The sequence below is a fragment of the Podarcis pityusensis genome (assembly GCF_964106645.2).
Source record: "Podarcis pityusensis genome assembly, chromosome: 3".
NCBI classification, from domain to species: Eukaryota; Metazoa; Chordata; class Lepidosauria; order Squamata; family Lacertidae; genus Podarcis; species Podarcis pityusensis.
Window position 1 is genome coordinate 41976891 of NC_138026.1, and position 26807 is coordinate 42003697.

General features: G+C 44.5%; 1 long non-coding RNA gene across 2 annotated transcripts in view; it reads left to right on the forward strand.

The window, feature by feature from the left end:
* LOC308473992 overlaps positions 1–16599 on the forward strand; it is a 30220-nt gene extending 13621 nt beyond the window's left edge. Inside the window, exons 4-5 of one of the 2 annotated variants that reach the window (XR_013984443.1) lie at positions 15637–15701; positions 16538–16599. This is a non-coding gene — a long non-coding RNA (uncharacterized lncRNA). The remainder of the gene's footprint in view (positions 1–15636; positions 15702–16537) is intronic. The other variant, XR_013984444.1, reaches the window with a different exon arrangement.
* The last annotated feature ends 10208 nt before the right edge of the window (positions 16600–26807 follow it).

Genomic DNA, 26807 nt, shown 5'->3' on the forward strand with positions numbered 1-26807 from the left:
ATTTCTTCCAAGGATTCCATTTGCAGTTCTTCATGTCTGCATTTTCCAAAATGGAGACATCAGGCTTTCAAATGCAGAACCGGCACACATTCATTTTTTTTAAATGAATTTCTAGCTTTGATCTCATTTTCTGTACCAAGTGAAGATGATGAGGAGAGTGTCAGTCAATTGTGCCAAGCATTCCAGGCAGTTGGAAAAACAAAACAAAAACCCTTTAGCTCACATTTTCCTTTAGCTCTGATTCAACGTCCAGATCCCAGATTTAGGGATCTGTGTAGAGGGGTTTTGTTGGGTCTCTGGAGCAAGTCCACCTACACAAATCCCCTCATCCAAATCAATGATCTCTCTACACAAAGAAGACTGCATAATGGAGGTACACCAAACTGAAATAAACAGGGAAGTCCTCCTGCACTGGATTTCTACATGCTTACCCACAGAGTATATAGGATGTTTGAGCAGGGAATTTTGTCTCCTTTCTAGTGAATTTAAGTCTGGAATAAAGCTGGAGGATGAAATATTTCTCTTCCAGTAAGGCAAAGGATTTCCCCTAATTTATATAGCCTTGGTTGGAGGAATTGACTGTTTTCCACTTAAATATAATCACTCAGTTCTTGTCTGTCACCGGGAGTCATATTACTGTAAAAATTGTTCTGGCACCAGCTAATGAAATAATGCAATTTTACTGCACTGGTGTAGACAGAAAACTGTCACTTTAGAACTGGCCAATAAAATTTGCATTGTTTTGGAAAATGGTCACGAGAACATTTCAGAGAGTAAACAGATTTCCCGAAAACAACAATGGCTGTGTTTATTTGGGTTAGACTTGCATAGAATGGACTGTTAAGTTTTCTGCAGGTGGAATGTTGCAGCCTGACAGGATTCCTTCTCCCTGCCCCTTGCATCTATCTGCTCTGCTCTTTATATTCAATTTCACCGGTAAATATCACCATCCAAAATGACACCTTAGCAATCAACACACTACAAAACAGCTGATATGTATTTTTTTTCCTAAGAAAAGATAGTGTGTAACATTTGTCAGGCGTATCTCAAATTACAGTGATATGAAACTCAAACAAGCTCCCTCAGTCTTTATTACGCCAAGGGTGAGATTAATTTGCTTTCCACTCTTACTTCTGATAAGGTTCTAACAATAAAACATCTCTTCTCTTGATGTAGCTGCTTACGCTTCTTTCTTTCCTTAAAGATTAGAGACCCTTCAGGATTAGGGACCACTTTCCTTTTCCCTTCCCATTTAACAACAACAACAATAATAATTATACCCCACCCATCAGACTGGGTTGCCCCAGCCACTCAGGGCAGCTTCCAATGCATATAAAAACACAGTAAAATGCCAAAATGCCAAACATTAAAAACATTTTGAACAAATAAACAGATGAACTATACTTTCTTGGTTTTTTTTAAATCTACCAACTATAAACGTGTCAAACAAATACGTGTTTCCCCTGAAGTATGTCACAATTTTAATGATAGCAAACTAGAAATGATCCATAAAATTACAATTCATCTCAGGACCAGATACAGAAGCCTAGAGCACTGCATTTGGTTCCTAGGCCCAAGGTTCCCCAACCCTGCTGTAACATGTCAAAGAAGCAGAACACAAGATGAGGCTATGCAGATCAAAGCAGCCTTGGTTCCATGGTTTCCATAGGCAGGAAGCAGACTGATCCACAACTTTACTTTCTCCCCTACACATGAATAGCTGTCATCCATTCCTGTGGGGAAATGTAAAGTGCTGCACTAGAGGCACTACACTAGTGGAGCCAAACCTGACCACCACCAACAGTGGGTGACCCAGAACCAGGATGCAGGAAATGGCGATGTGTTCCTGAAACATCTCCGCTCACCCTCCAAGATTCAAATTCTTGGGAAGATGGTCAGTAAAGAGCACTTCCTCCTCCCATGCCCCAGACATCTTCTTGGTTGGAGGACGACGCATACCCTGATGAGCTGTGAAGACCTTGGTTGGTATTGATTGCAGGGGTACTGTGGAACAGAGGTAGGTTTGGGAAAACCACACTTCTTTTCAGTGATGGATGGATGGATGGGTAAGAAAGGAAGAGTACGAGGAGAAGTGGAATTGATGAAAGAATGGAGATTCTCCCTTGCTTCCCTTCTCCCACCTGTCACACTTGATGGACCTTCAGCTAGTCTGTAATCATTCAATCAGTTGAAACCTGAGAGTTAAGGATTTTAATGCATACATTAAGCTTGCTGATATGCAAGCTTCAAGTTTCCTCTGGGCTATATTTAGAGTCCAGGTTATGTTAGATTTGTTGATCATCAAATATTTATCCATTTTGAACTATAAAAAAATAAAATAAATTTCCCTCTCGCCAGTTCTTTATTGCTCAAATGAGAAAAACATGTTTGATCATTTCCCTTTTACTACCATTTCCTAGGCTGTAAACACTGTGCCAGTGCAATCCATTCCCCCACCTTTATGCACATTAAACTGATGACTCTTAACACAACTGCGCAATGAACATAAATTATCCAGACCCACCCCCACACTGCGTGCTTACATATGTTTGCCCATATTCTGCTTACAACTCTATTTCTTTCTATGAATTAAATATATGTGAAATGCTTTCAAGTTCAAAATATATTCAGCATTTTCAGTGTATGCTGGGATCAAATCTTTACTGAATTTTAAGGAATACACAGCAGATTGGAAAAGGATGCCTTACAAACATTTCCATATACACACATATATATATGGGGGAGAAAGCAGAATGGAAGAAACAGGAGGGAGCCATGGTTAGGAACAATCACATCTAATACAAATGACATCAGCAATAACAACTAGCCTTTGGGGAGAAGGCAATCAAGGTTATTCTCTTTGTTTCACTCAACAATCTTATAAACTACTGTAGTTTTATAGAGCTGGAAACAAAAGGAAATTTGCCCAGGCAGGCTCATTTTGTGATCCTTTGAGAGTGGTAAAATAACTGACACAGAACATCAGGTGTTGGGTGATAATCAGACCAAATCTTTATTGACTAGCAGCAGGTAAGCAGGGTTGGCATGGCAGTAGGGCAAGGATCAGTTGCTCACTCCACTCAACCCTCTGTTGGGTTGGAACTACCCAACCCTTTCCCTGGGAGTTGGCCAGTGTTGAATCCTGTTATGGTGTAAACCAAGCATCTAGGGTCTTGCTGTGTGACCAAGGTGGGAGATTCCAGCAAGGCAGGGGCCCTGACCTGAGCTTAGGGCATGTGATGGCTAAGCCCCCTCCTAGGCCCCTTATGTGGGATCCCTTTCCTACTTCTTCCCATTTCTGGACACAGTTCTAATAAAATGAACCCAATGCCTAACACAAGGAAGCCAGATTTCACTGAGGGAAAGGTGAAAAGCCCACCAAACAAGGACCAGTTGAGGTTTATGGGGGGAAATCCCTTGTTGTCCCTGTCAGCCAGCAACCCCAATAGCTCAGTGAGACTCTAACTTGAGGGTGGGTGGGAAGCTCATGGGGGAAATGGCTCCAAGGACTTGTGGGTGAGGCCTGCAAAGTCCTTAGTCATTTCTCCACCGAGTGAGATCCCACGGGGTGATTGTAATCTTGTGAGATCTCATGAGAGTCAGCAGGGAGATGCAACTCAGTCTCCCCATTGCTTTGCTCAGGACCAAAGACAGTTTGCATCCCATAACCATGTTAAACTTTGTCAGTTAGCATTAGCAAGTCTTTGAACTTTAGGCCTAACCTTAGACCTGATTCAGTGAAAGTTAAAAGTGTGTAACTCCTACAGCTTTCAACTGGGTATAATTAAGCGTGTATTTAGCTCTTTTCTTGGGCTCAATGAGATCTAAAAGTGCTTCACTTTGGTTGAATCATTATCTAATTCTTATTCTTCTTTGGTATTCCCCTCCCCCATTCTTCTTCTTTTTTTATATATGAATTGATCATTGCAAGGAAGAATATTTGTGAAACCAGAAAGACATTATGCACTATTACAAGGGTGTTATCATTGGCCAGCAACCTGATAAGTAACAAAAAGTAATAATGAGATTACATTACAAATATAGTTTTCACTCAGACCTAATAACAGCATAGTTGACTGAGGTTCAGACCTAGCAACCAAATTTCCTTATTGACAAGACACAAAGAGCTATATTATATGTTTGCATAAGCAAAGGTCACTTCTGAAGTAAGATTATGTAATATGTCACTGATACAAATAGCTTTTACATTTGTATTTTAAATAAAAAATAACACATACCCCACAAGTGTTCCGGGAAAAAGGGACATCCTAGCTTTTTGCCTGAGAGCATGGTGGTCATTCTCTCCCCCCAAAAAAGCACTTCTGGGGGGCCGCTATCTTGCATGGCATCCCAAAATGTGTGTTTTTGAGCGCTGTTTGAGCACAACCCCAAGAAAGTGTGTCTTTTGGGCTCTATGATCTCACACAGGAGCACGGGTAGGAAGACGTGCATCCCAATTTGGGGGCTCATTATGTTGGTAGTTAAAACCAAAGTTCTTTGTGTAAGGAATCTCTGAATTTGCTTCAGGTTTGTTTGTTTATTTTTCCTTCAGCTGAGTGACACAACATGAAATTAGATTATTACTGTCAAGGCTGCCTCAAGTCTCAGCTCACAAAAGACCAACGCCTATCTCTTCTTATATACAAAAGTGTTTATTGCAGTTCATTGTTTGCTTCACATCCGAGGCGCGCAGCCCTACGTCTGCTAGGCTTAGACCGCTGAAGTCCCCTCTGAATCCGTCCCTCCCCTGCACCAGTTTAAGAGGCTTGCGCTGCTCCACCTCTTTCTCTCTTTCCTTTTCCGCAGGGTCTTTCTGCCCGCTGGGGTTTCGCCCCTCCTGGATTCCCCTGACGCGGAATCAGACTGCTCTTGCCCCCTCCTGCGGGCTTTGGGACCTGGCCCCTCCTCCGGGCTCCCTGTACTTCCGCGCGCCTCTACATTTGAACTTGGCGCGCACGCCCAACCTCTAACCTTCCTTTTAACAGCTACACTACTCCCTTCACTACTCCCCTCCCCTTCCGGGAGGGTGGCTTGCTCCGACCTCCCTCCTTTCTCTGCTGCCGGAGCCGCTTCCCCTGATACACTGAAACCTCCACCCCCTTCGCTGCACTCTGGCGGGGAGGCTGGTCCTGACGCCCAGCTGCCACTTTGGGATCCCCCGCTGGCCCCCTGCTCCTGACACGTCCCCCCTGGGGCTCCCCTGGCCTTGACCACCGGCGCCCCCTTCTGGGAATCCTCTGATTCGCTGGAAAGACTCATGGAATCTCTTGAGTCATTGTCATCCTCTTCCTCGCTGTCCTGGGATTCATCCCCATCGCTCTCCATCTCCTGCCTACCCTGTGCCTCTGTCCCTGAACCCCTGACATCCATCCCCCCCTCGAAGCCCCCCCTTCCCCCCTCCCGCTGCTCGGGCGCAGGTTCCGGGAGCTCCGTTGTAGCGGGGGTAGATGCTGGATACAGTTCGTCGACGTCGATCTCCTCTGCTTCCAGTTCAGTGTATGAGTGCTCGAAACCGGGGTCCTCCCCCAACACATCCAAAGCCTTCCCTCCCCCTGTTACTTCAGGCGATGCTGCTTGCCAAGGCCCCCTTCGCCACCCCACTTCTGGTTGATCGTCCCACCAATAAGAGCGGTCCGTGTCCACCCCCGAGCACGATCCCCTTGGAGGGCTCGATTCCGGCGTGGTCTCCTCTGCGGAGGAGAACCCCCGGAAGGTGCTGCCTGAAAGTGTGGGCGTAAAAAGCCAGTCGTCAAAATACTCCGCTGGCATGGGCCTGTGTGGGAAGAGTGCATGGAACTCGTCTTTAAGAAGAGGTTCCTCCAGAGCATAATCTGGCACCCAACTGTTGGCGCTGGCCGGGGTACCCTCCCTGGCGAGGAGGTATTCCACTCCCTCCTCCCCCCATCTCGAGTCCAGAATTTCTGTGACCTCGTTGAGTGTCGGGGTCCTCGGTGACTCCCCCCCCCCCTGGTGACTTTCTACGTGGGTCTGGTGCCGTCCCTGGCTTCTGAAATCTGTGTGGGGCCTTGTAGGGTGTAAGCACCGACCTATGAAAGACCGGGTGCATTCGGGAATCTTCTGGGAGGGTCAACCGAAAAGCTACGGGATTGATCCTGCCCTCAACTTGGTATGGCCCTAGCTGTTTGTGTCCTAGCTTCTTCTTAGCTAACGACTTGGCCGGCACCGCCTGGGCTGCTAACCATACCCAGTCCCCCACCTGGATGTCTTCTCCTGCCCTCCTGTGCCTGTCTGCCTGCACTTTGTAGGCGTGTTTAGCTAGTTCCAAGTGCCGTCGTAGCTCCTCGTGGACCTCCTGCAATTCTGCTGCTAAATGCTCAGCTCCCTGCGACTCCCCCTGCGTCGTTGTCTCCAACGCCGGGAAAGTTCTGGGATGTCGCCCATTGTTGGCGAAGAACGGTGTCACCCCCGTTGACGCGTGCTTCGTGTTGTTGTAGGCAAACTCGGCCATCGGTAAGTAGTCCACCCAAGTTGCAGGCTTTTGATTGGCGTAACATCGCAGGTACTGCTGCATGATGGCGTTGACCCTCTCCGCTTGGCCGTTGGTTTGCGGGTGTCTCGCCGACGCTAAGTTGATCTTGACATTCAGGATGCCCAGGAGCTTCTGCCAGAAACTGGAAATGAATTGGCGACCCCGGTCGGACAGGATGGACCGCGGTAAGCCGTGCACCCGGAACACGTGGTCTATGAACAGCTTGGCGGTCTGTTCCGCTGTTGCCACCTTCGCGCAAGGAATGAAGTGCGCCATCTTGGTGAACAGATCTACAACCACAAGCACCGCCGTCTTGCCCCGCGAACTGGGCAGATCAGTAACAAAGTCCAGCGCCACCCTTTCCCACGGCTGTAGTGGCGTCTCCAGCGGTTCTAGCAATCCCGCTGGCTTCTTGTGCACTGGCTTGGACCTCTGACAAGTGTCACACCTGGCGACGTAATCCGCGACCTCTCCCCGCATCTGGGGCCACCAAAAGTCTCTGGCTACTAAGTCCGCCGTCTTTTCTTTGCCGAAGTGACCCGCGCTGGGTGCGTCGTGTAACTGCTGTAAAACCTTCGCGCGGAGATCGTCTCCCGGCACGTAGAGAGCACCTTTGCGGGTCAGCAGGCCGTCGCGTATCTGGAATTCGCCGTCCTTTGCTGTCCCTCGTCGCACCTCCTCCATCTTGGATTGTGCGAACGGATCCGTCTGTAGCGCGCGTCGTACCGCATCCAGGTCCACGGCGGCGGAAGCGCACGCCCACGCTTGCGGTGCGAAAATGTGCCTGGCTGCCACTGGTGCCGCTTCCTCGAGATACTGCGGTTTCCTGGAGAGCGCATCCGCTATGACGTTGTTGTCTCCCGGGATATACTCTATCCGGAAATCGAAATCTGCAAAGAACTCCGCCCATCTCATGTGCCTCTGGCTCTGGAGCTTCGCCGTGCGCCAATACTCTAGGTTCTTGTGGTCCGTACGGACCTGCACGGTGTGCTTGGCTCCGATGAGGAAGTGCCGCCACGCCTTGAAAGCCGCGTGGATGGCCAACAACTCCCTGTCCCAGATGGTGTAGTTCTGTTCCGACTTGCTGAGCTTCCGGGAATAGAAAGCGCAGGGCATCCAGTTCCCTTGTGGATCTTCCTGCAAGAGGACGGCCCCCACTGCTCTGTCAGATGCGTCAGTCTCAACCCGCATGGGCCTGCCGGGATTCACGTGTAGCAGCTGGTCTTCGGACGCGAAGAGACTCTTAAGTCTCCTGAAGGACTGCTCCGCCTGGTCCGTCCAGGTGAACTTTTTCTTCTTGGAACTGAGGGTGTCCGTGATAGCTGCCGTCTCTTTCGCGAAACCCCTGATGAACTTGCGGTAAAAGTTGGCGAAGCCGACGAACCTCTGGACCTCCTTCCGATTGCGCGGGCTATTCCAGTCCAACACCGCGCGGACTTTGGCGCTGTCCATGGCTAGTCCCTTGTCGGACAGCCGGTAGCCCAGGAAATCCACCTCCGTCACGTTGAACTGGCACTTCTCCAGTTTGGCGTAGAGTCTGTGCTCCCGTAGCCTCTGCAGGACCTCCTTTACGTCTCTCTCGTGAGTCTCCTGCGATTCTGAGAAGATCAGAATGTCGTCGAGGAAGCATACGCACTTCTTGTAGAGGAGTCCTGCTAGCACGTGGTGCATGAATGCTTGGAAACAGTGGGAGCCATTTTGGAGACCAAACGGCATAACTCTGTATTCATAGGTGCCCAGCGGCGTGAACATGGCCGTCTTCCACTCGTCACCTTCCCTCATGCGTATTAGATTGTATGCTCCGCGTAGATCCAACTTGGTGAAGATCCTTCCCTTCCTCACCGTCGCGAGCAGGTCGTCAATCTTGGGCATGGGGAAGGCCTTGGGCTTTGTCATCGAGTTTATGGCCCTATAGTCCACAATGAGCCTTTTTTGGGGCGTGTCCTCCTTCTTCACGAAAAACACAGGACTGCCCCCCACTGCCTTGGATTCTCGGATGAATCCCCGCTTCAAATTGTGATCTATGAACTCCCTGAGTTCCTGCATCTCATCTTCAGACATGGAATACAGCTTCGCAGTCGGCAGCGTCGCCCCTGGTAAGAGGTCAATTGCACAGTCGTAGGGCCGGTGGGGTGGTAATTGGTCAGCTTCCTTTTCGCAGAAGACCTCCAAAAACCCCTTGTACTTGTGGGGCACTGCCTGCACCATGCCTAGATGCAACTGTTGCCCTTCCTCCTGGCCCTCCTCCTCCTGGCCGGTCTGGATGCAATGTTGTGCGCAGTAGGACGAGCCAAAGGTGAGCTGCCGCTGGTACCACGCTAAGGATGGGCTGTGTCTATCCAGCCAACTCATGCCTAACACTGTAGGCGTGTCTGACAGTTGGGTGACATTGAAACTGATGACCTCGCGATGATTCCCAATTTTCAGCAGCATGGGTGGCGTCTGTTGTACCACTTGCCCACCCAGCAACTTCCTGCCATCTACCGTGACGACGTTCAGAGGCAGCGTGGCTGGTAGTAGCGCTATGCGATGCTGCTTGATGAACTGCATCCCCACGAAGTCTGCGTTGCTCCCTGAGTCAATCGTAATGGGGACTTCCAGGGTGAGTCCATTAGGTAGCTGGAGAGTAGCAGTGAGCTGCACCACTGGCTTGGGTGGTAAGGGGTCTGTAGGCTGTAAAAGCGCTGGGGACTGCTTCACTGACTTGCCTGGCGGAGCCCCAGCATCTCTGCTTCCAGCCAGGCATTCTCGTTTCCCTGAAACTGTTCTCCTTGGAACGCTTCCCCTGTTACTGTTGCTAAGGCTGCAGTGTGCTTCTGAAGCCTCTGGGGACACTCTTTAGCCATGTGCTGTCCACTGTCACAGATGTAACACTTCCTGGTCCCTCTAGGAGGCTTCGCCTTGACTGCTCCGGACGCTGAGGCTCCGGCAGCTGTCTGAGCCTTTGCACCACCCAGCTCCATTGGTTCCTCCCCTCCCTTCAGCATAGGCGAGGGATTTGTACGTCCCAGGTCCCTGGGAAGAAAAGGAGGCGCTCTAGCTGGTGGGCGGACGTGACGCCCCTCCTCACTGTGCCAAGGGCGTTCTTCGTGGCGCACCCCTATCGTGAGTGCCCTCTGCACGACGTCTGCTAGGGTTTGAGGTCTGTCTCCCCTAGCCAGCTCATCTTTTACTGAGCCATGAAGCCCCTCCCAGAACAAGTCTCTCACTGCCAGGGAGTCCTTTTCCCAGCCCAGCACATTCAGCAATGCAAAAAAGCGAGAATGGTACTGACGCACTGTAGCCTTGCCCTGCCGCAATCCATGCATCTCCTGGCGCGCCACATCAACGTCAACGGTAGATTGGAAGCAAGCGTCCATGGCTTTGATAAATTCGTCAGAGTCCCTGCGGGCAAGACCATCTTCGCGCCACAAATTGCGTAACCAGGTTCTAGCTTCCCCATGCAAATGGGACACAATAAAGCCTACTTTCTCCTCCTCATCTTTGAAGTCTTTTCGAAGCAAATGCAGCGCGTATACGACGTCTGCTCTGAAATTGGGATAATGCTTCAGGTTCCCATCGAAGTGGGCTACTAAATTGCCCCCTCTCCGTCCGAGCCCGATTCCCTCTGATCTGGACTCCGGGAACCCCTGTTTGCACGCCTGATCCCACCTGGCTTGCAGATCCTGGCATCGCACTTCTGCTTCGGCAACTGTCTTCTGAGAGACCCGTACTGCAACGGAGAGTTCAGCGACTGCGTTTTGCAGGGTCGTTATCTGCTCCTCAGTAGTCATGTCTGCCAAACTTCGTGAGCTTTGCAAAAAAAAATAAAATTTTGCGGTGCAGGAGAGGGGACTTACTGTCAAGGCTGCCTCAAGTCTCAGCTCACAAAAGACCAACGCCTATCTCTTCTTATATACAAAAGTGTTTATTGCAGTTCATTGTTTGCTTCACATCCGAGGCGCGCAGCCCTATGTCTGCTAGGCTTAGACCGCTGAAGTCCCCTCTGAATCCGTCCCTCCCCTGCACCAGTTTAAGAAGCTTGCGCTGCTCCACCTCTTTCTCTCTTTCCTTTTCCGCAGGGTCTTTCTGCCCGCTGGGGTTTCGCCCCTCCTGGATTCCCCTGACGCGGAATCAGACTGCTCTTGCCCCCTCCTGCGGGCTTTGGGACCTGGCCCCTCCTCCGGGCTCCCTGTACTTCCGCGCGCCTCTACATTTGAACTTGGCGCGCGCGCCCAACCTCTAACCTTCCTTTTAACAGCTACACTACTCCCTTCACTACTCCCCTCCCCTTCCGGGAGGGTGGCTTGCTCCGACCTCCCTCCTTTCTCTGCTGCCGGAGCCGCTTCCCCTGATACACTGAAACCTCCACCCCCTTCGCTGCACTCTGGCGGGGAGGCTGGTCCTGACGCCCAGCTGCCACTTTGGGATCCCCCGCTGGCCCCCTGCTCCTGACACGTCCCCCCTGGGGCTCCCCTGGCCTTGACCACCGGCGCCCCCTTCTGGGAATCCTCTGGTTCGCTGGAAAGACTCATGGAATCTCTTGAGTCATTGTCATCCTCTTCCTCGCTGTCCTGGGATTCATCCCCATCGCTCTCCATCTCCTGCCTACCCTGTGCCTCTGTCCCTGAACCCCTGACAATTACTAACTGGCACATGTGTGTGTGTGGAAAGTAATTGGCATAGAAGATATTTTAAATTGACTTTTTGTGGAATAAACCGTCATGGTGTTGTTGTTTTTTTAAAAGATATCACTTTTATTATGATATTGTGTCTGCTACTTTTTCTTTTCCTAGCATGAACCTGGGGATTCTAGCTTACAGTAGAACCCTCTGCTGTTTATTTGGAAGAAAGTCCCATTGTGCTCAGTATGGTTTAGTCTCAGCTACCTGTTGATAAGATAGGGATGGAGGTGTCTGTCAATTTCAGCTTCTCGTTTTTTCAATCTTAAGTTCATGTTCTCCACATTTTCACCTCAGTTTGTGAATTTCAGGGTAAGGTTCACTGGACATCTCAACCGATGTGCTGTTTCAGAACATAGGAAGCTTCCTTATGCTGAATCAGACTGTTGGTCTACCAAACTACACTGGGGGTTTCAGACTGGGGTCTCTTTCAACCTTGCTTGAGATGTGGAGGATGGAACTCATAACCTTTTGCATAGAGAGCATGTGCTCCGTTGCTGAGCCATGATGCCCCCACTTATTTTCTTACTTTTTCTGGTTTTGTTCAAATACATAATTAGACCCTCTGTTCTGTCTACCTTTAAGCTGCAGAAGCAGGTATCTCAAGGAAGCACAGGAAAATATGCTGCGGCATAAATCTAGTGCTCTAAATCCCCAGCTAAAGTTGCTTAATGGTTAGGCTGGCCTTGGATTTTGCCTCTCCTCCAAATATGCTCCAGGATGCTGTGTTAGTCACAAACTCCAATAATTACAAAGGAGAAGGCTAGCTTCAGGATGAAATAATCATAGTAGATACCAGGGGTTGTTTTGTGGCTTTTTTGCTTTCTTTTGTAGATCAGAAAATGACAGAGAACAGCCGTTTCAAAGCTATCATTATACAGCCGAATATAAGGAACAATCACAAACCCCTCCTGGAATTACATTCAGTTGTGTGCCAAGTCATTAATTCCAATCTGGAGACCTTATCTATAACTGTACTGTTATTGCACATTGTCGGACTCCATTGTTCACCTAGCTTTTGCAAAGCTGGTTTTGATGTTTTCCCTCCCCACCCCACCTCAAACACTTTTAAAAAGGGAAATTTCCACCTACTGGTATTTGAATTGGGAATGGGCAGCATTTTTTTCTTCCTTTAAGAGAACCACATGCAGGAATAAAAATTAATACTGGGGAGAGGTGCCTCATACATAGTTCTGCTTGACTGGAGAAACACAGTTAGATTTCCTCTTAGACAAGCAGGATCTGTAACGTAACCAAACTCCTGATCCTGTGCAGGGCTTCAGCCCTCTCAAATGGGACTTTGGCATGTGGGAAAAGAGAAAGTTTCCCTACCAAAAGTTGCAGGATTCCAACCAGTCCAATTCATTCCCCCTCCCTGCAACAGGGAGGGCGCACCCTCACCTCTGCTTGTCTCATACCTTAAAGACACACATACAAGCTATTTTAACTTTGTCCTCCAATTTCCCCCTCTGTGATGAAATGCTTAGCTAAAGTGTGGGGTTGTGTCCAACACTGCCTTTGCCTTAAGGCAGGGGTTCCCAAACTTGGTTCTCCAGCTGTTTTTGTACAACAACTCCCATCATCCCTAGCTAGCCGGACCAGTGATCAGGGAACTGTATTCCAAAAACAGCTAGAGAACCAAGTTTGGGAACCCCTGCCTTAGGGAACGGCTGAGCAACCTGTGGCCTTCCATATGTTGTTGGACTCTCATCAGCCACATGGCCAGTAGGTAAGGGGTGACAAAACGTGCAGTCCAGAAAGATCTGGAGGGCAGTAAGTTCTCCAGGCTTGCCTTAGGGCAGCCTTTCTCAACCTGTGGGTCCCCAGATGTTGTTGAACTACAACTCCCATCACCCCTAGCTAGCAAGGCCATCTGGGGACCCACAGGTTGAGAACCTCTGCCATAGGGGAACACACTTCCACTTGGGTGAGTTAGGGCCCCTGTTTTTCACTCATCCCTCCTACTTTGCCCACCCCAAACTCCTGAGAACTGTAGAACTCTCTGCAACAGAATGGGTGATGGTGCAACAGACTGCAGCAGAAGGGGGTGGGTGGCAGAATCAGGAAAAAAATGGATGCTGTTGCTTACATGAAACAGTTTTCACTAAGGCAAAGCCACCGCCATTGTATACACCGACCCATTGTTGTGAGGCAGTATCTTCACAGTATTAGGACATCCAATTTTATAACTGAAATCTTACCCTTTAAAAAAAAAAAAAACCACCCGACTCAATACATCTATTAATGTACATTATTCTGAGTCTCAGCAGGGCTCTGAGGCTCTGTCGAATATTTCAGAAGCAAATTGAATTTCAATTCCCGACATTCCGAGGCTAGCTGTTCTACCAGCCAGACAAGGTTGGTGAAAGGGGGATGTGATCTGATTAGAATGCAGTGAAAGAGACAGCTTTGTTAGTGGCTCATTGCACCCGTGTGACTGGCAAGATGTCATGTGTGAGCACAAGTCTGCATAGTCTGTCAAGCACCAGAAATCAGAGTAGACTAAACACAGTGCTTTGTACAGTGAAGGAGTTGGGGGAGGAGACATTCTCTTGCTTATCCTCAGGTGGAAGGAAAACGATGCCATTTTTGAAGCAAGCAGATTTTTTTTGTATAAGCAACAGAAGACTGAAAGTTTATATGTAAATAGTTACAGTCATGCTTACAATCTAGGAAAACATTACATGTGTGGATTTCATGGACACCAAAAACCAAAGTATTCCAGGGGCCCATCCACACAAATGCCCACTTCTGCTTTCCATTTCAGCACCCAAGCTTAGGTCATTTTGCTGATGCTGTTATTAAAGAATTGAGTGTTGGAAACCCTGGCCAATCTAATGCAAATAACCCAAGGGCCTAATAGTAGATCCCAGTCTTCATTCTGCCCACCAATAGCACAGGAGTGGGAAGCCTTTCTCAGCATGAAGGTGGCATTCCCTCAACAGCAACCTTCTGGGGATGACGTACCAGGGGCAAGTGTGGCTAGAGGCAAGAATTCGGTACAGCTACTGATGTGCCTCTGGCTTTTGTATGATTGGCTAGTGAAGCCTAGTGAAGGGTGCAGTCTGGAAAGGGATTTGGGCTCTGAGGAGACTCCCGAAGGCCGACTAGATAGGCCTGAAAGGCCACATTTGGTCCTTAGGCCTGAGGTTCTGCCCTCCTGCCTTAGCGTAAACATACATGCTTTCCACCATATGATGGGCATATCCTGAGTTCATGAAAAGTAACAACAATTAGATTGCTACAGTCATGCTGGAAGCGATAAGGAGAGAAAATATTTAAAGTAAATAAGCAGTATTCAGCGAAAGATATGTTGTGTTAGTGCAAGTCAATTCAGCGTACACCAGATGCTCTGCATTTAAAATTTCAGCAATTGAAGAAGTAATGTAGCTCCAGTGCATCTCAGAACTAATGAGTGCTCTTCCAATAACTGATGCTACACCTAGAATTTGCATGACAATTAACGAAATTATGGTGCACATGCTTTGGTTTTAATGAGTGGAATGTGTATACCTTATATTAGCTAAGAAATATAAGCATATTGGTCTAAATAAAACAAACTTTGTACAGTTTTTTTAAAAAAACAATTCATAAGCTATGTCATTCCAAAACACAGCTCCCTTTTTCCAGTACTAGATTGCCAGCATGAGGAAGAGATTGGTACATAACTCTCAGACAAAATACTGAGGCAACCCAGTCAGACAGGCAGGGTACTACTACTACTACAACTACTACTGATGATGATGATGATGATGATATGGTCACTGGGTAGGTGTCCCAGAGGTGATAGGATAAAACAGATCTCCCTCTCCAAGGGCAGAGAGGTTCTTGTAGGTCCTTACACCCTGCCATGGTGGAAACCTTCACAGTCCTCATCTGACAGTCCTCATCTGACATTAGGGTGGATCGGTGAAAGGCATGGGTCTCACAAGATCTTGCCAGAAGCTGGAAGCCACCACAGGCACATCTCACTTCTTCAGTGGCAGCAGTGGGGGACAGGATGACAGGATGATGTGGTGGTATACCTCGGATTCTGTCACCTAAGGCAGCTGCCACAGTTTGCAGCATGGCCAGCCCAGCCCTGGATCAGAGGTAGATATTGGCTTTTTCACTGGGTTTTCTGGGCCTCTTTCTTACGTGATGCCCCACCCTCTCACAGCCACGGATTGTCCTGTTCCATCTAACCTGACCTTTAGCAATCTGTGGTCGTTTGAACCTTATTGGTCCAATGCCTGGTTCCCTCTGAAGATGCCTAGCTTTGCTCAGGCCTCAGACAAATCCAGTGCACAACCTTTACGTTTACAGTCTTACATCCTTTAGCAGTGAAAATGCATGAAGGCAGGATTTAAAACTTCAGTTTAATAATATACATAGATGATATATTTAACGTGAAATGAGTGGTCACGACCTAGCCAAAGGGGAACTTTTTAAAGTTGCATCGAAGTCAACAGCAGAATTAAGCAACTGCCTAATTTTCTTCTACAGAACTCAATGGAACTTTAAAAGTGCTTTAACTTTGGCTGAATTCTGACTCATACATTTATGTTAATGTGAGTACATAAATTCATCCCATAAATAAGGTTTCTGTAAAATTAGAAGCCTAAAGGCACTTGTCCCTATTTTAATAAATTATTTTGCTCCTGCTACTATTGGCAGAGAAACCAGAGGTGGGAAGTTGAGAACACTGATAAGAAAGAAAGAAAGAAAGAAAGAAAGAAAGAAAGAAAGAAGGAGATGAAATCTCAAGGGTGCACAAAAATACAAAATATCCTTAGCGCTACATGTTTCAAAATATACTTCTTCTTTGGAGCACAACTAATAAGAACAAACAAGTTATGTAATATAATACTACTAAAGCAATTATACAATATAATAGGAAGGGTGAGATTTATATCACTGAAATATCATTAGCAAAAGGAAAAGAGCAAGAAGTATTTTTTTTCTTAAAAAAAACCCCACAACTGCACCACTGTTATTAAGTTATTTGATACTGATATTGGTGGAAATATTTGTAAGCTCCTTGCACTGAAAGGTGGGGATATATATTTTTTAACTAAAAGTGCAAGTACTCCAGGAGTTCACATCTGGGAGAAATTAACTCCTTCCATCTTACCAACCCTGATCGCAGTAATATATTTGAAGAGTTGGGTATGGTTATAGCCTGTATGGATGGTGGTCATCTTTAGTAGGATGGGGTAGGATTTGTTATTGCAAGAAGAGCATGTTCAGCTAATTTATCTTTTTTTAAAATGTATTTTTAATTCTGTATGTGTTATGTATTTTTTTTGTAAGTCGCTTAGGGACACTTTTGTAGCAGCTGACAAATAAATGTAATAATAATAAAAAAATTATTCATTTATTAAATTTCTGTCCCACTCTTCCAAAGGAGCCCAGACTTGCATCCTTGGAATGCCTTGCACCTTATGCAACCACAGAATCATAGAATTGGATTAGACTGTTTGAAGAGCTGCCCAGACCAAATCTGGTTTAAAATTGAAGAATTGTAAGAAGGGAGAGCTGCAGAAGCCTTGAAGATTCCTGTAAACAATGAGAACACGGGGTCAGCCTTTTGCTATATGGCGTGATATACTGTATAGCCATATAAATTAAAGTGATTTTTTTAAAAAAAATACATCTATACATATCAATCAGCATTTGCAGACGTGATGCAAATCTGTGTCTTCTTTTGACCTATTTTTTTGTCATTTTTATTTTTTTTGCTGATACCCAAGTGAAAAAGCACCCTGGTACTGATCCTGATTTAGGTTGTTGCTGCAGGAGGAAGATTTTTAGAACAGCCCTAGACCAGACAACAAACTGGCACAAAAACAATGAAAATGTTTTCCAGAAAGAGTCGTGCATAATTGTATGCTTTAAAAAAACCAAAAAAACCTTAGCAGGTAAGTTTTGTGGTTTTTAAAACACATGCTTGGACACACACACACAAATGCTCATTAAGCTACTTTTGTGAATTAGAAATCAAAATTCATTGTTCTCATGGTTGGTTATCTGGTGGATTTCCACCCCCGCACCCGAGGTGGTGGTTTTGTAAACAGCTCTTCACCCACCACTGCCATCTTTTGGCAGCCCGATAAATGAAAGCTGTCTCTGAGAGCCATTAAGTCTCCCACATTATTACAGAGCAGCATTTAAACTAATTAAGCCACTCAGCTTGAAGTGCCTAGTGGGAAAAGCCAGCCAACATTCCCTCAGTATCTGGAATCCCCAAGCCTGAATTAAAGGTTTTGTTGCAGAGTCTACCAATAGAGGACAATACAAGTCTTCCCTACTGTTTAATTATGCCTGTTTTTCTCCAGACAGTAATAAATGCACGGGTGTTTGTGGAATGCTCTGGTTTAGCTCCTATAGTAGTGGAATAGCTGCACGATCAACAGAAAAGCTGGCTATAAGCAACAATGTAAGAATTTTTAAAAAGTTGCTGAGGAAGTGGAGGAGTGCAACTCATGCAACACGTTGGCAATTAATACACAGAGAACAATAATTACACATATTTTATCAACCTTCTGAGAAAAATACAAAACATTAAACAAAGCCACAAAGACTTGTGAACTACCCAGCCTAAAATGAACTTATAATGTCTGGTTTCAATAGATTTTTCAAATGCTTAACTCAGTCTTTTAGATAAGTTCATGAAGATACCAATGAAAGCTAAGTTCGGTGATATTCACAATACCGAGAGATGCTAGTAGAGTTGTAGACAGAGACAGGGTGCCAGCATTTTGCACCTGTTTCACCCTGGCAGTCCAAGTAATCAAAAGGCCGCTGTTCGCCCCCAATGGGGCCCTTTAACTGGGGCTTGCAGATAGCACACTCCCAAGATAGTTTTCTGTGCTTCTTCAGTGGTCTAATCTCAAAGTCTTGATACATATATTGATATTCAGTCTTATAGAGAATACTCTTTCTTGGCTTAAGCTTAAGAGACTGGTTTGCTTAGCAAATCAACTAACCAGCCTACAGCTTAGATATATAATTGGGACTTGTCAGCATAGTGCTGAACTGGGCAAGACTTTGGTCATCTATGGGAGATGCCAGTGCTTCAGCACCCTTGGTCCCCAGGTACCTCATGGTGGCAGTGAAGGGTGGCCGTTTAAATTTCCCACAATACCCCTTATGTAGCAGCCCTTTGGGCCACCTAAGGAAGCTGCCAAGACCACAGGGCCAACCAGCACCCTGGACGTCCATCTGTGTGTTTACCTCATGGCAGTAATGGTGGGCATTCATTTACATTTCCCATGATGCCCTACAGCATTGCTCTGGGGCATTGTGGGAAATCAAAGTAGAAAAGCAGGGCACACCAGAGGGCATTTTGCTGATGGGCCCTTCAAACCAACCATGGGGAGATGAAAGGCAGCTGCTGCTACTCAGAATACGGATTTCAGGAACTTCTCTAATACAATCAAAGAACAGCATTCAGAGAGGATTGGATAATGATTCCATAGTGGCTGACCTTGTGAGCTTAACAAAATATAAAGCAAGTCATCTGGTTATAGTAGGATATGTGATATCTTAGCAGGCCCAGAGTCAGCCCACTAGGACATCATTGCTCCCCACAATGGGCATGTGTGCTTGCTGCCACATGCCCCCCCCCCCCCGCAGCACAGTTGCTAGCTGCCAATCACCTCATCCCCCTGGGTGGGCCTACTCAGTGGTGTTGGCAGTGGTGTAATGGAATGCGAGCCAAGTGGCTGCTTTGCCATGTTTAATCTCCCACAGTGCTCTGCCCGGTGGCCAGTATGTCAAGCTACAGCCTTGCATATTACATTATTCATGTCCTTTCCTTCAGCATACCAAAGATAGATTAGCAGCACAGCCTCACAAAATACAAAACTATACCCATTAAAGCATGTGCTGCCATCTAGGTGTTATGGACTACCAACTCCCATCATCTCTAACCATTACCCATGCTAGCTTCGGGCTGATGGAGAACACCACATCAGCTGCTGCTTCATTAAAGCACCGTCATTTTCAGCTGCTGGCTGAGAGCACAAGCCAATGCAAGCTTATTCAAAAGCGGATCCCACTGGGTTTAGTAGCTTTTACTTAGGACAGCCAGGATAGCTCAGTTGCTTACAGCGTGGTGCTGATAAGGCCAAGGTTGCAGGTTTGATTCCCCGTGTGGGACAGCTGCTTATTCCTGAATTGCAGAGGGTTGAACTAGAACTGATGATCCTCAGGGTCCCTTACAACTCTACAATTCTATGATTCTATATATTAGTCAAGTTCAGAGAGACTACTTACTTCTCAATAAGAGACAAAACACAAAAAAAATCATAGGAAGCAACTTTATCATTTGCCATCCCTGGCAAATAAATAAGATATCTCAGATTAAGGAAACTTTACTTTCATTTTGAAACTGTTCACCTTACTCCACCTTTTCACTGGTCCGCAGCTTGCTTCGTATGACATTTATTTAATTGTCTTTGTTGCAGATGGTATCTTGATGGTTTTATATATAGGTTTAAATTATTATTTTTTGCTGTTACTGTGGATATGCAGGCTATGCTTTGTTTTTTGAAGAAAAGGTTTGCGTCAAAAAACACTGCATAAAAAAAGCAGGTGAAAGCGTCTCTGCTGTCCCAGACTAAAGTACCATCTAGTCTAGGATCCTGTCATCAGTGGTGCCAACCAGATGCCTCCAAGGTGCTCAAAATGAACAGCTCTTCTGGCTCCTCCAGTATGGTTTTGTCTCCCTTCAACTGGCAGTCAAAGCTATACTGTCTCTAAGCACAAAGGTTCCATTTAGTTACCATAGCTAAAAACCGCTCCCCTAATATATAAGCATGGCATAAATCTAATTTGTTCAGCTTTCTCTTCCAAATTCTGATAGATGTCACCTTCCAGAGGCCAGGAAAAGACATTTCCACAGCCATCAAGGAACATTAATGTTATTTTGTTAAGTCTTGGCCACCCCTTAGCTGCCAAGTGCTCAGCTGATTCACAGTAATCAAGACAACCAAATAAACATTCCTTCCTTCCTTCCTTCCTTCCTTCCTTCCTTCCTTCCTTCCTTCCTTTCTTTTTCAAATGATACACAAGATAGGTAGTAACAAAATGATGCACTACTGTCCCCAGTCAACAGTTCACATTGCAATTAGAAAAAGTGCACCCCCAAATGTAGCTAGGCATCCCTTTCAGGACTTGGATACCTTGAACTTCTCAGATTGGTCTTAAAGCATATAATTATAACACCAATTATGCTGCCATATCTGCTTCCCAAACACTGAGCTATGTAAAAACAAGTATAGCGCACTGTTTTGCTCAATGTCTGGCTTGGGCACAAGCTAAAAGAAGTGACTCTTCCTTGCTTTTAAAATTACGTCGGTAAAACAATACCCTGCATAATCTTGATAATCCAAAACTAAATATGCCAAACAAAGATGTTCCAACTTCTAAGTTTTGGTCACTTGACATGATTGAAGGGTTATGTGCATCAATAAAAGCCAAAAGAATTTCTTTACTATGACCACACTCACTGACAATACGGACAGCTTTTGTACTGCTTCCTAAGAGTAATTGTTCTCTAATGAAGCTTGATGAGTTGTGGATATAGCTTGCAATTATAGTATTTATCCTTTTAGCATAAATGGCTGCCAAGACCTTATAATATTGATTTAATAAAGATTCTGGATGACATGAAGCTGTCAACTTAGGATCTTTATCTTTCTTATGAAGCATAATAATTACAGCCTCATTCCATGAATCTGGCCTTTCAGAAGAGGTCAAAACATTCATTACAAAGAGTCTGTAGCAAATTCAGTAGCAGGTTGGCAAATGGTCTATAAAACTCAGCAGGAAAGCCATCTAATCTTGGAGATTTATTTGGCTTCAGGTTTTAGATGACCTATTGTATTTCATTCTTGCAAATGGTAGCACTTAACTGTTGCTGATCTTGTTTAGAAAGTTTAGGAATATGATGCTTGCCAAGAAACTCATTAATTAATTCTAACTTTTGAGGGTTGATCTGGAGATTTATGAAGTGCAACAAATTCTAACACAATTCCATTCATTATTAGTAGCAGTCTTTCTCCCCCTGTCCTCTCACACCCCCCCCCCCGATTGTTAGTATTAATCTACTTTTCTGTTCCCATGCTGATTTGTGAGCTAATAACATATTGGCTTTGTTGTCCTTTTGAAAATATTTGTGCTTTGTAAATGTCAAGGCTTTATCAGCCTCCTGTGTATTCAGAAGATCAATAAGATTTCTATATGTGTCCAGTTCTTATATATGTTCAGATAACTATGTAGTGAGTGTTTGGGTGTTATCTCGGGGAGGGGGTATCATTCTTTTACAAAAAGTTGTTTTTCTTCTTGTTGAGTTATGAAAGATCTCACCCTAAAAGGCCCCGGCCCCCAAAATGAGTTTTAGTAGCATCCAATATCAATTTCATGTTGCATCAGATGTTCAAGAAAACACAAAATACATCTTAGAGCCGCCTACTCTGAACTTGCTAAACTACTAAGGAGCAACGCAATTCCATTCAGGTGGGAATTTCCCCAAGGAATATCTTTTACCTTTAGAGGGAGAAAGGTTAAAATCAGAACATTGGAAGAGAGAGACAAATTTTTGGCTACATACGGAGAGGACCTTCAAAAAGGAATTGAATTACCTTCTGGGCCTGGGGCAACGCCAGCATCAACACCAGCACCTGGGGAACCTGAAGATTCAGAGAAGATACCACCCCTGGAGAAATAACCAGATTAATTCAGGATGTCTCTGCAATTGCTGAGTTGGAATATTAATGGTTGTAACATTCCGGAAAAAAGGAAGAAAATATTTCACATATTAAAAAAAGAACAATTGGACATTATCTGTCTACAAGAAACACATGTGACGAGGCTCCACAGAAAAGTGTTAATAAATAAAAGATTGGGCCAGGAATTTGTATCGTCGGATAAAGTCAAGAAGAGAGGCGTGGTGATATATGCAAAAGAGAGCCTGTCACCCAAATTCTTATTTAAAGATGAACATGGAAGAATTTTGGCTATTGAAATACAATATCAAGGAGAGAAACTGTTGATATTAGGAATCTATGCACCTAATGAAGGGAAATCGGAATTTTACAAGAAGCTGCAGGAGACAATGCTGGATTATCTGGACTACAACAACATCATAATGATGGGAGACATGAATGGGGTCGTATCAACTAACATGGACAAGTCACAAAGTCAAAATGTTACAAAAGACGGCAGACTACCTAAAACTTTTTTTGAAATGATAGACAATATGGATTTGATTGATGTTTGGAGGACAAAGAACCCACTAGGAAGAGAGGGAACATTCTTTTCTGAAGCCCAACTGACCTGGACAAGAATCGACCAAATATGGATTTCTAGAGGCCTGGCACCTAAGGTCAGAAAAGTGGAAATCTGCCCAAAGACCTGTTCCGACCATAATGCAGTAAAGATGGATATGACATTACTCCCAACCGGATCCTTCAGATGGAAGATGAATGACAATTTGTTCAGAGATCAGGAAATTACTAAGAAGGCCCAAAAAGTTTTGAAGGATTATTTTGAGATAAATATGAATACTACGGTGGAAAAAAGAATCGTCTGGGACGCAAGCAAAGCTGTAATGAGGGGATTCTTGATACAACAGAATGCAGTAAAGAAAAGAACACAAAATGAGAAAAAAGATAAGATTTTGGATAAAATAAAAGAATTAGAGAAGAAATTAAGAGTGAATCCGAAGTCACAGCCAACTCTGAGAGAAATTAAACTTTATCAAACACAATATTCCAAACTGATAAATCAGGAAATCGAATGGAAGGTCAAATTAATGAAACAAAAAACGTTTGAGTCGGCGAATAAATGTGGAAAACTGCTAGCTTGGCAGTTGAAGAGAAGACAAAGATTAAATACGGTTACAAATTTAGAGGTTGATGGAAAAAACATTCAGAATCCAGTGGACATTAGAAAGTGTTTCCAGAGATACTTCAAAAAACTATACACCCAAGGGCCGCAAGACGAAGTTGAGATTAAACAATTTTTGGCAAAAAATGGACTATCTAAATTGTCACAAGAAAATAGGACAATCCTGAATTCTAAAATAACTCGACAGGAGATTGAACAAGCCATTCAGAACATGCAACTCGGCAAATCTCCAGGGCCAGATGGGCTGACTTCCAAGTACTATAAGACATTAAAAGACTATTTGATACAACCCTTGATGGAGGTCAGCAATGAAATTATGGAGGGGAGGAGGGCACCGGAGTCGTGGAAGGAAGCGTTCATCACATTAATACCAAAGTCGGAAGCTGAAAAGACACAACTTAAGAACTATCGTCCCATCTCCCTTTTAAACGTGGATTACAAAATATTTGCAGACATTTTGGCAAGTAGATTTAAAAAAGTTTTAAATGAAGTAATTCATAAGGACCAGGCCGGCTTTCTCCCAGGTAGACATCTGTTTGCTAATACAAGGAACATTATTGACATTTTGGAACTTTTGCAAACAGATATAAATACAAAAGCAGTTTTAATTTTTATAGATGCGGAGAAGGCCTTTGACAATATCTCCTGGAAATTTATGATGGGAAATTTAAAAGAGATGGGAGTGGGACGGGGTTTTGAGAATGGGATTGAGGCGATATATTCAGAACAGAAAGCTAAATTGATAGTTAATAATGTGGTTACAGAAGAGTTCAAAATTGAAAAAGGGACACGACAAGGTTGCCCTATCTCCCCTTTGTTATTCATTTCGGTTCTGGAAGTGCTATTGAACATGATTAGAGGGGATCGGTTGGTGGAAGGAATTCAGGTCGGACAGAAACAATACAAATTAAAAGCTTTTGCAGATGACCTGGTTTTGACCCTGCAGAAGCCAGAGCCTAGTACGAAAAGAGTATTACAACTGATTAATGACTTTGGTCGGGTGGCTGGATTTAAATTAAATAAACAGAAAACTAAGGTCTTGGGGAAAAATTTGACAGATACAGAGTCAGAACGGTTTCAGAATGAGATGGAACTTAATGTGGTTAAGAAAGTAAAATACCTAGGGGTAAACATAACAGCAAAAAACCTAAGTCTATTTAAGGATAATTATGAAAAATGTTGGGTAGAAATTAAGAGAGACTTAGATAGTTGGTCAAAATTGAAACTTTCTTTGTTAGGCCGAATTGCTGCTATCAAGATGAATGTATTGCCAAGGATGTTGTTTTTATTTCAAACACTTCAGGTTTTGGACAAAAAGGAGTGCTTTCAGAAGTGGCAGAGAGATATTTCTAAGTTTGTCTGGCAGGGCAAAAAGCCCAGAATTAAGTTTAAGATACTAACTGACGCAAAACAAAGAGGGGGCTTTGCCCTGCCAGACCTAAAGTTGTATTATGAAGCCGCAGCGTTCTGCTGGCTAAAAGACTGACTACTTCTTGAAGACACTGATGTGTTGGATCTGGAAGGGTTTAACAATACTTTTGGATGGCATGCATATTTATGGTATGACAAGGTTAAAGCAAATAAGGCCTTTAAGAACCATATTGTCAGAAAATCACTGTTTAATGTCTGGACAAAATATAAAGACTTGCTGGAAAATAAAACACCAAGGTGGCTTTCACCTCTGGAAGCTAAGGCCCGAAAAAGACCCAATATGGAGGCTAAATGGCCAAAATACTGGGAAATACTAGAAAAGGATGGAGATAATTGGAAATTGCAGAGTTTGGAGAAAATGAAAGACAAAGTGCGAGATTGGTTACATTACGCTCAGATTAAAGAAGTTTTTAAAAATGATAAGAAACTAGGGTTCCAGGTGGAGAAATCGAAACTAGAAACAGAATTGTTAGAACCAAAGATTAAGGTACTTTCAAGGATGTATAACTTGCTGTTAAAATGGAATACACAAGATGAAACGGTTAAATCGGCTATGATAAGGTGGGCACAGGACATTGGGTATAATATCATGTTTGAGGACTGGGAAAGGCTGTGGAGTAATGGATTGAAATTTACTGCATGTAACGCTTTGAAAGAAAATGTAATGAAAATGATTTATAGATGGTATATGACCCCAGTCAAACTTGCAAAAATTTACCACCTATCTGATAATAAGTGTTGGAAATGTAAAGAGTGTGAGGGAACGTTCTTCCACCTCTGGTGGACTTGCCCTAAAGTGAAGGCGTTCTGGGAAATGATTTATAATGAATTGAAAAAGGTATTTAAATATACCTTCACTAAGAAACCAGAGGCTTTCCTTTTGGGTATTGTCGGCCAAGGGGTGGTAAAGAAGGACCAGACATTTTTTATGTATGCAACAACAGCAGCAAGGATACTTCTCGCAAAACACTGGAAAACTCAAGATCTACCCACACTGGAAGAATGGCAGATGCAACTGATAGACTACATGGAACTGGCTGAAATGACCGGCAGAATTCGTGACCTGGGAGAAGAGAGGATTGAGGAGGACTGGAAGAAATTTAAGAATTATTTACAAAAACATTGTAATTTGAGTGAATGCTAAATAAGATGCTAGACCAAAATAACTGAGCACCACTAAAATTTAGAGGTTTTTAAGAAAATAAGTAAGACTGTGAAAATTTAACTCCTTTCGAGAACTATAAGATTATGAAACATAGAAGGGATATAAGAATCTAAATAAGATGATAAATTGCTGACAAAATGTTATAACGATGAAAGTGGGTGCGGGAGATGTGAGGAAGTCCAAAGAAAATGTGAAATTTTGTTAAGACAAATGTTATATTGTTTATTATGTTTATTTCTATTGTAAAACCCAATAAATTGTTTAAAAAAGAAAAAAAAAAGAAAACACAAAATACTCCTGAATTTCCATCCAATATGGAATGTTAATCATTTCTTAATCAAGAGAAAGACACTGAAATCTAAATTCTTAGCCTTTGCCAGGAAGAATGATATTTCCAAGTCGGTGTTGTGTGCATGATCACTTATCAGCAGTCACTCAATTTTGGAATTCCAGAAAGGAAAGATGGCGGACTAGATGTCTCTTCTTGACACTCTGTCAACAAGAGATAATTATGTGGTGATTAATGATAGCTAAGTTATAAATCTTGATTATCACATTTTCTCTGGGAGAACAGAAAAAAACAGGGGATTAAGATCTGACCCTCTCCATGCTGGGATTCTGAGAAGCTTCAAGATGGAGTACAAACTGCAATTGTACTCAAATACCACATGATAGCCCTGAGGGTCAGTCAGAGAAGGTGACAAACCTATACCCTCTAAGCCATTCTGAGGATGCAGACCCCACTCCAATAAAAATCCTTTTCTGACATCACATGGCAACCCCAAATCAGGGCTGAGTGAATAGGTGTGCAACCTCCCTAAACCAAGTGCTAAACCTCCCTGAATACGTCAGACATGGGTGGCCTAAATAAACCAAGCACTGTTCTGAATCTACCAGTCCATCTACCATGGCATTGACCATCCCATTGGTTGTGTCTGCTCTCCTCAAATTCACAAATCACCCTCACCAGTGACTGGCGCTCTGGTGAAGGACCCCTGCAGTTAGGAAGCTGTCCGTTCAAAGCACAGCAGGCTTAATCCAGAGTTAAGCATGCGTAAAGAGGGTGTGGGGACTTCCCATCCTCCACACAGTAGCCTTCAACACCTCCCTCAATGCTAAGTGGGGGAAACATATAAATGGAGTGGACTAAGACATGGGAGATGAC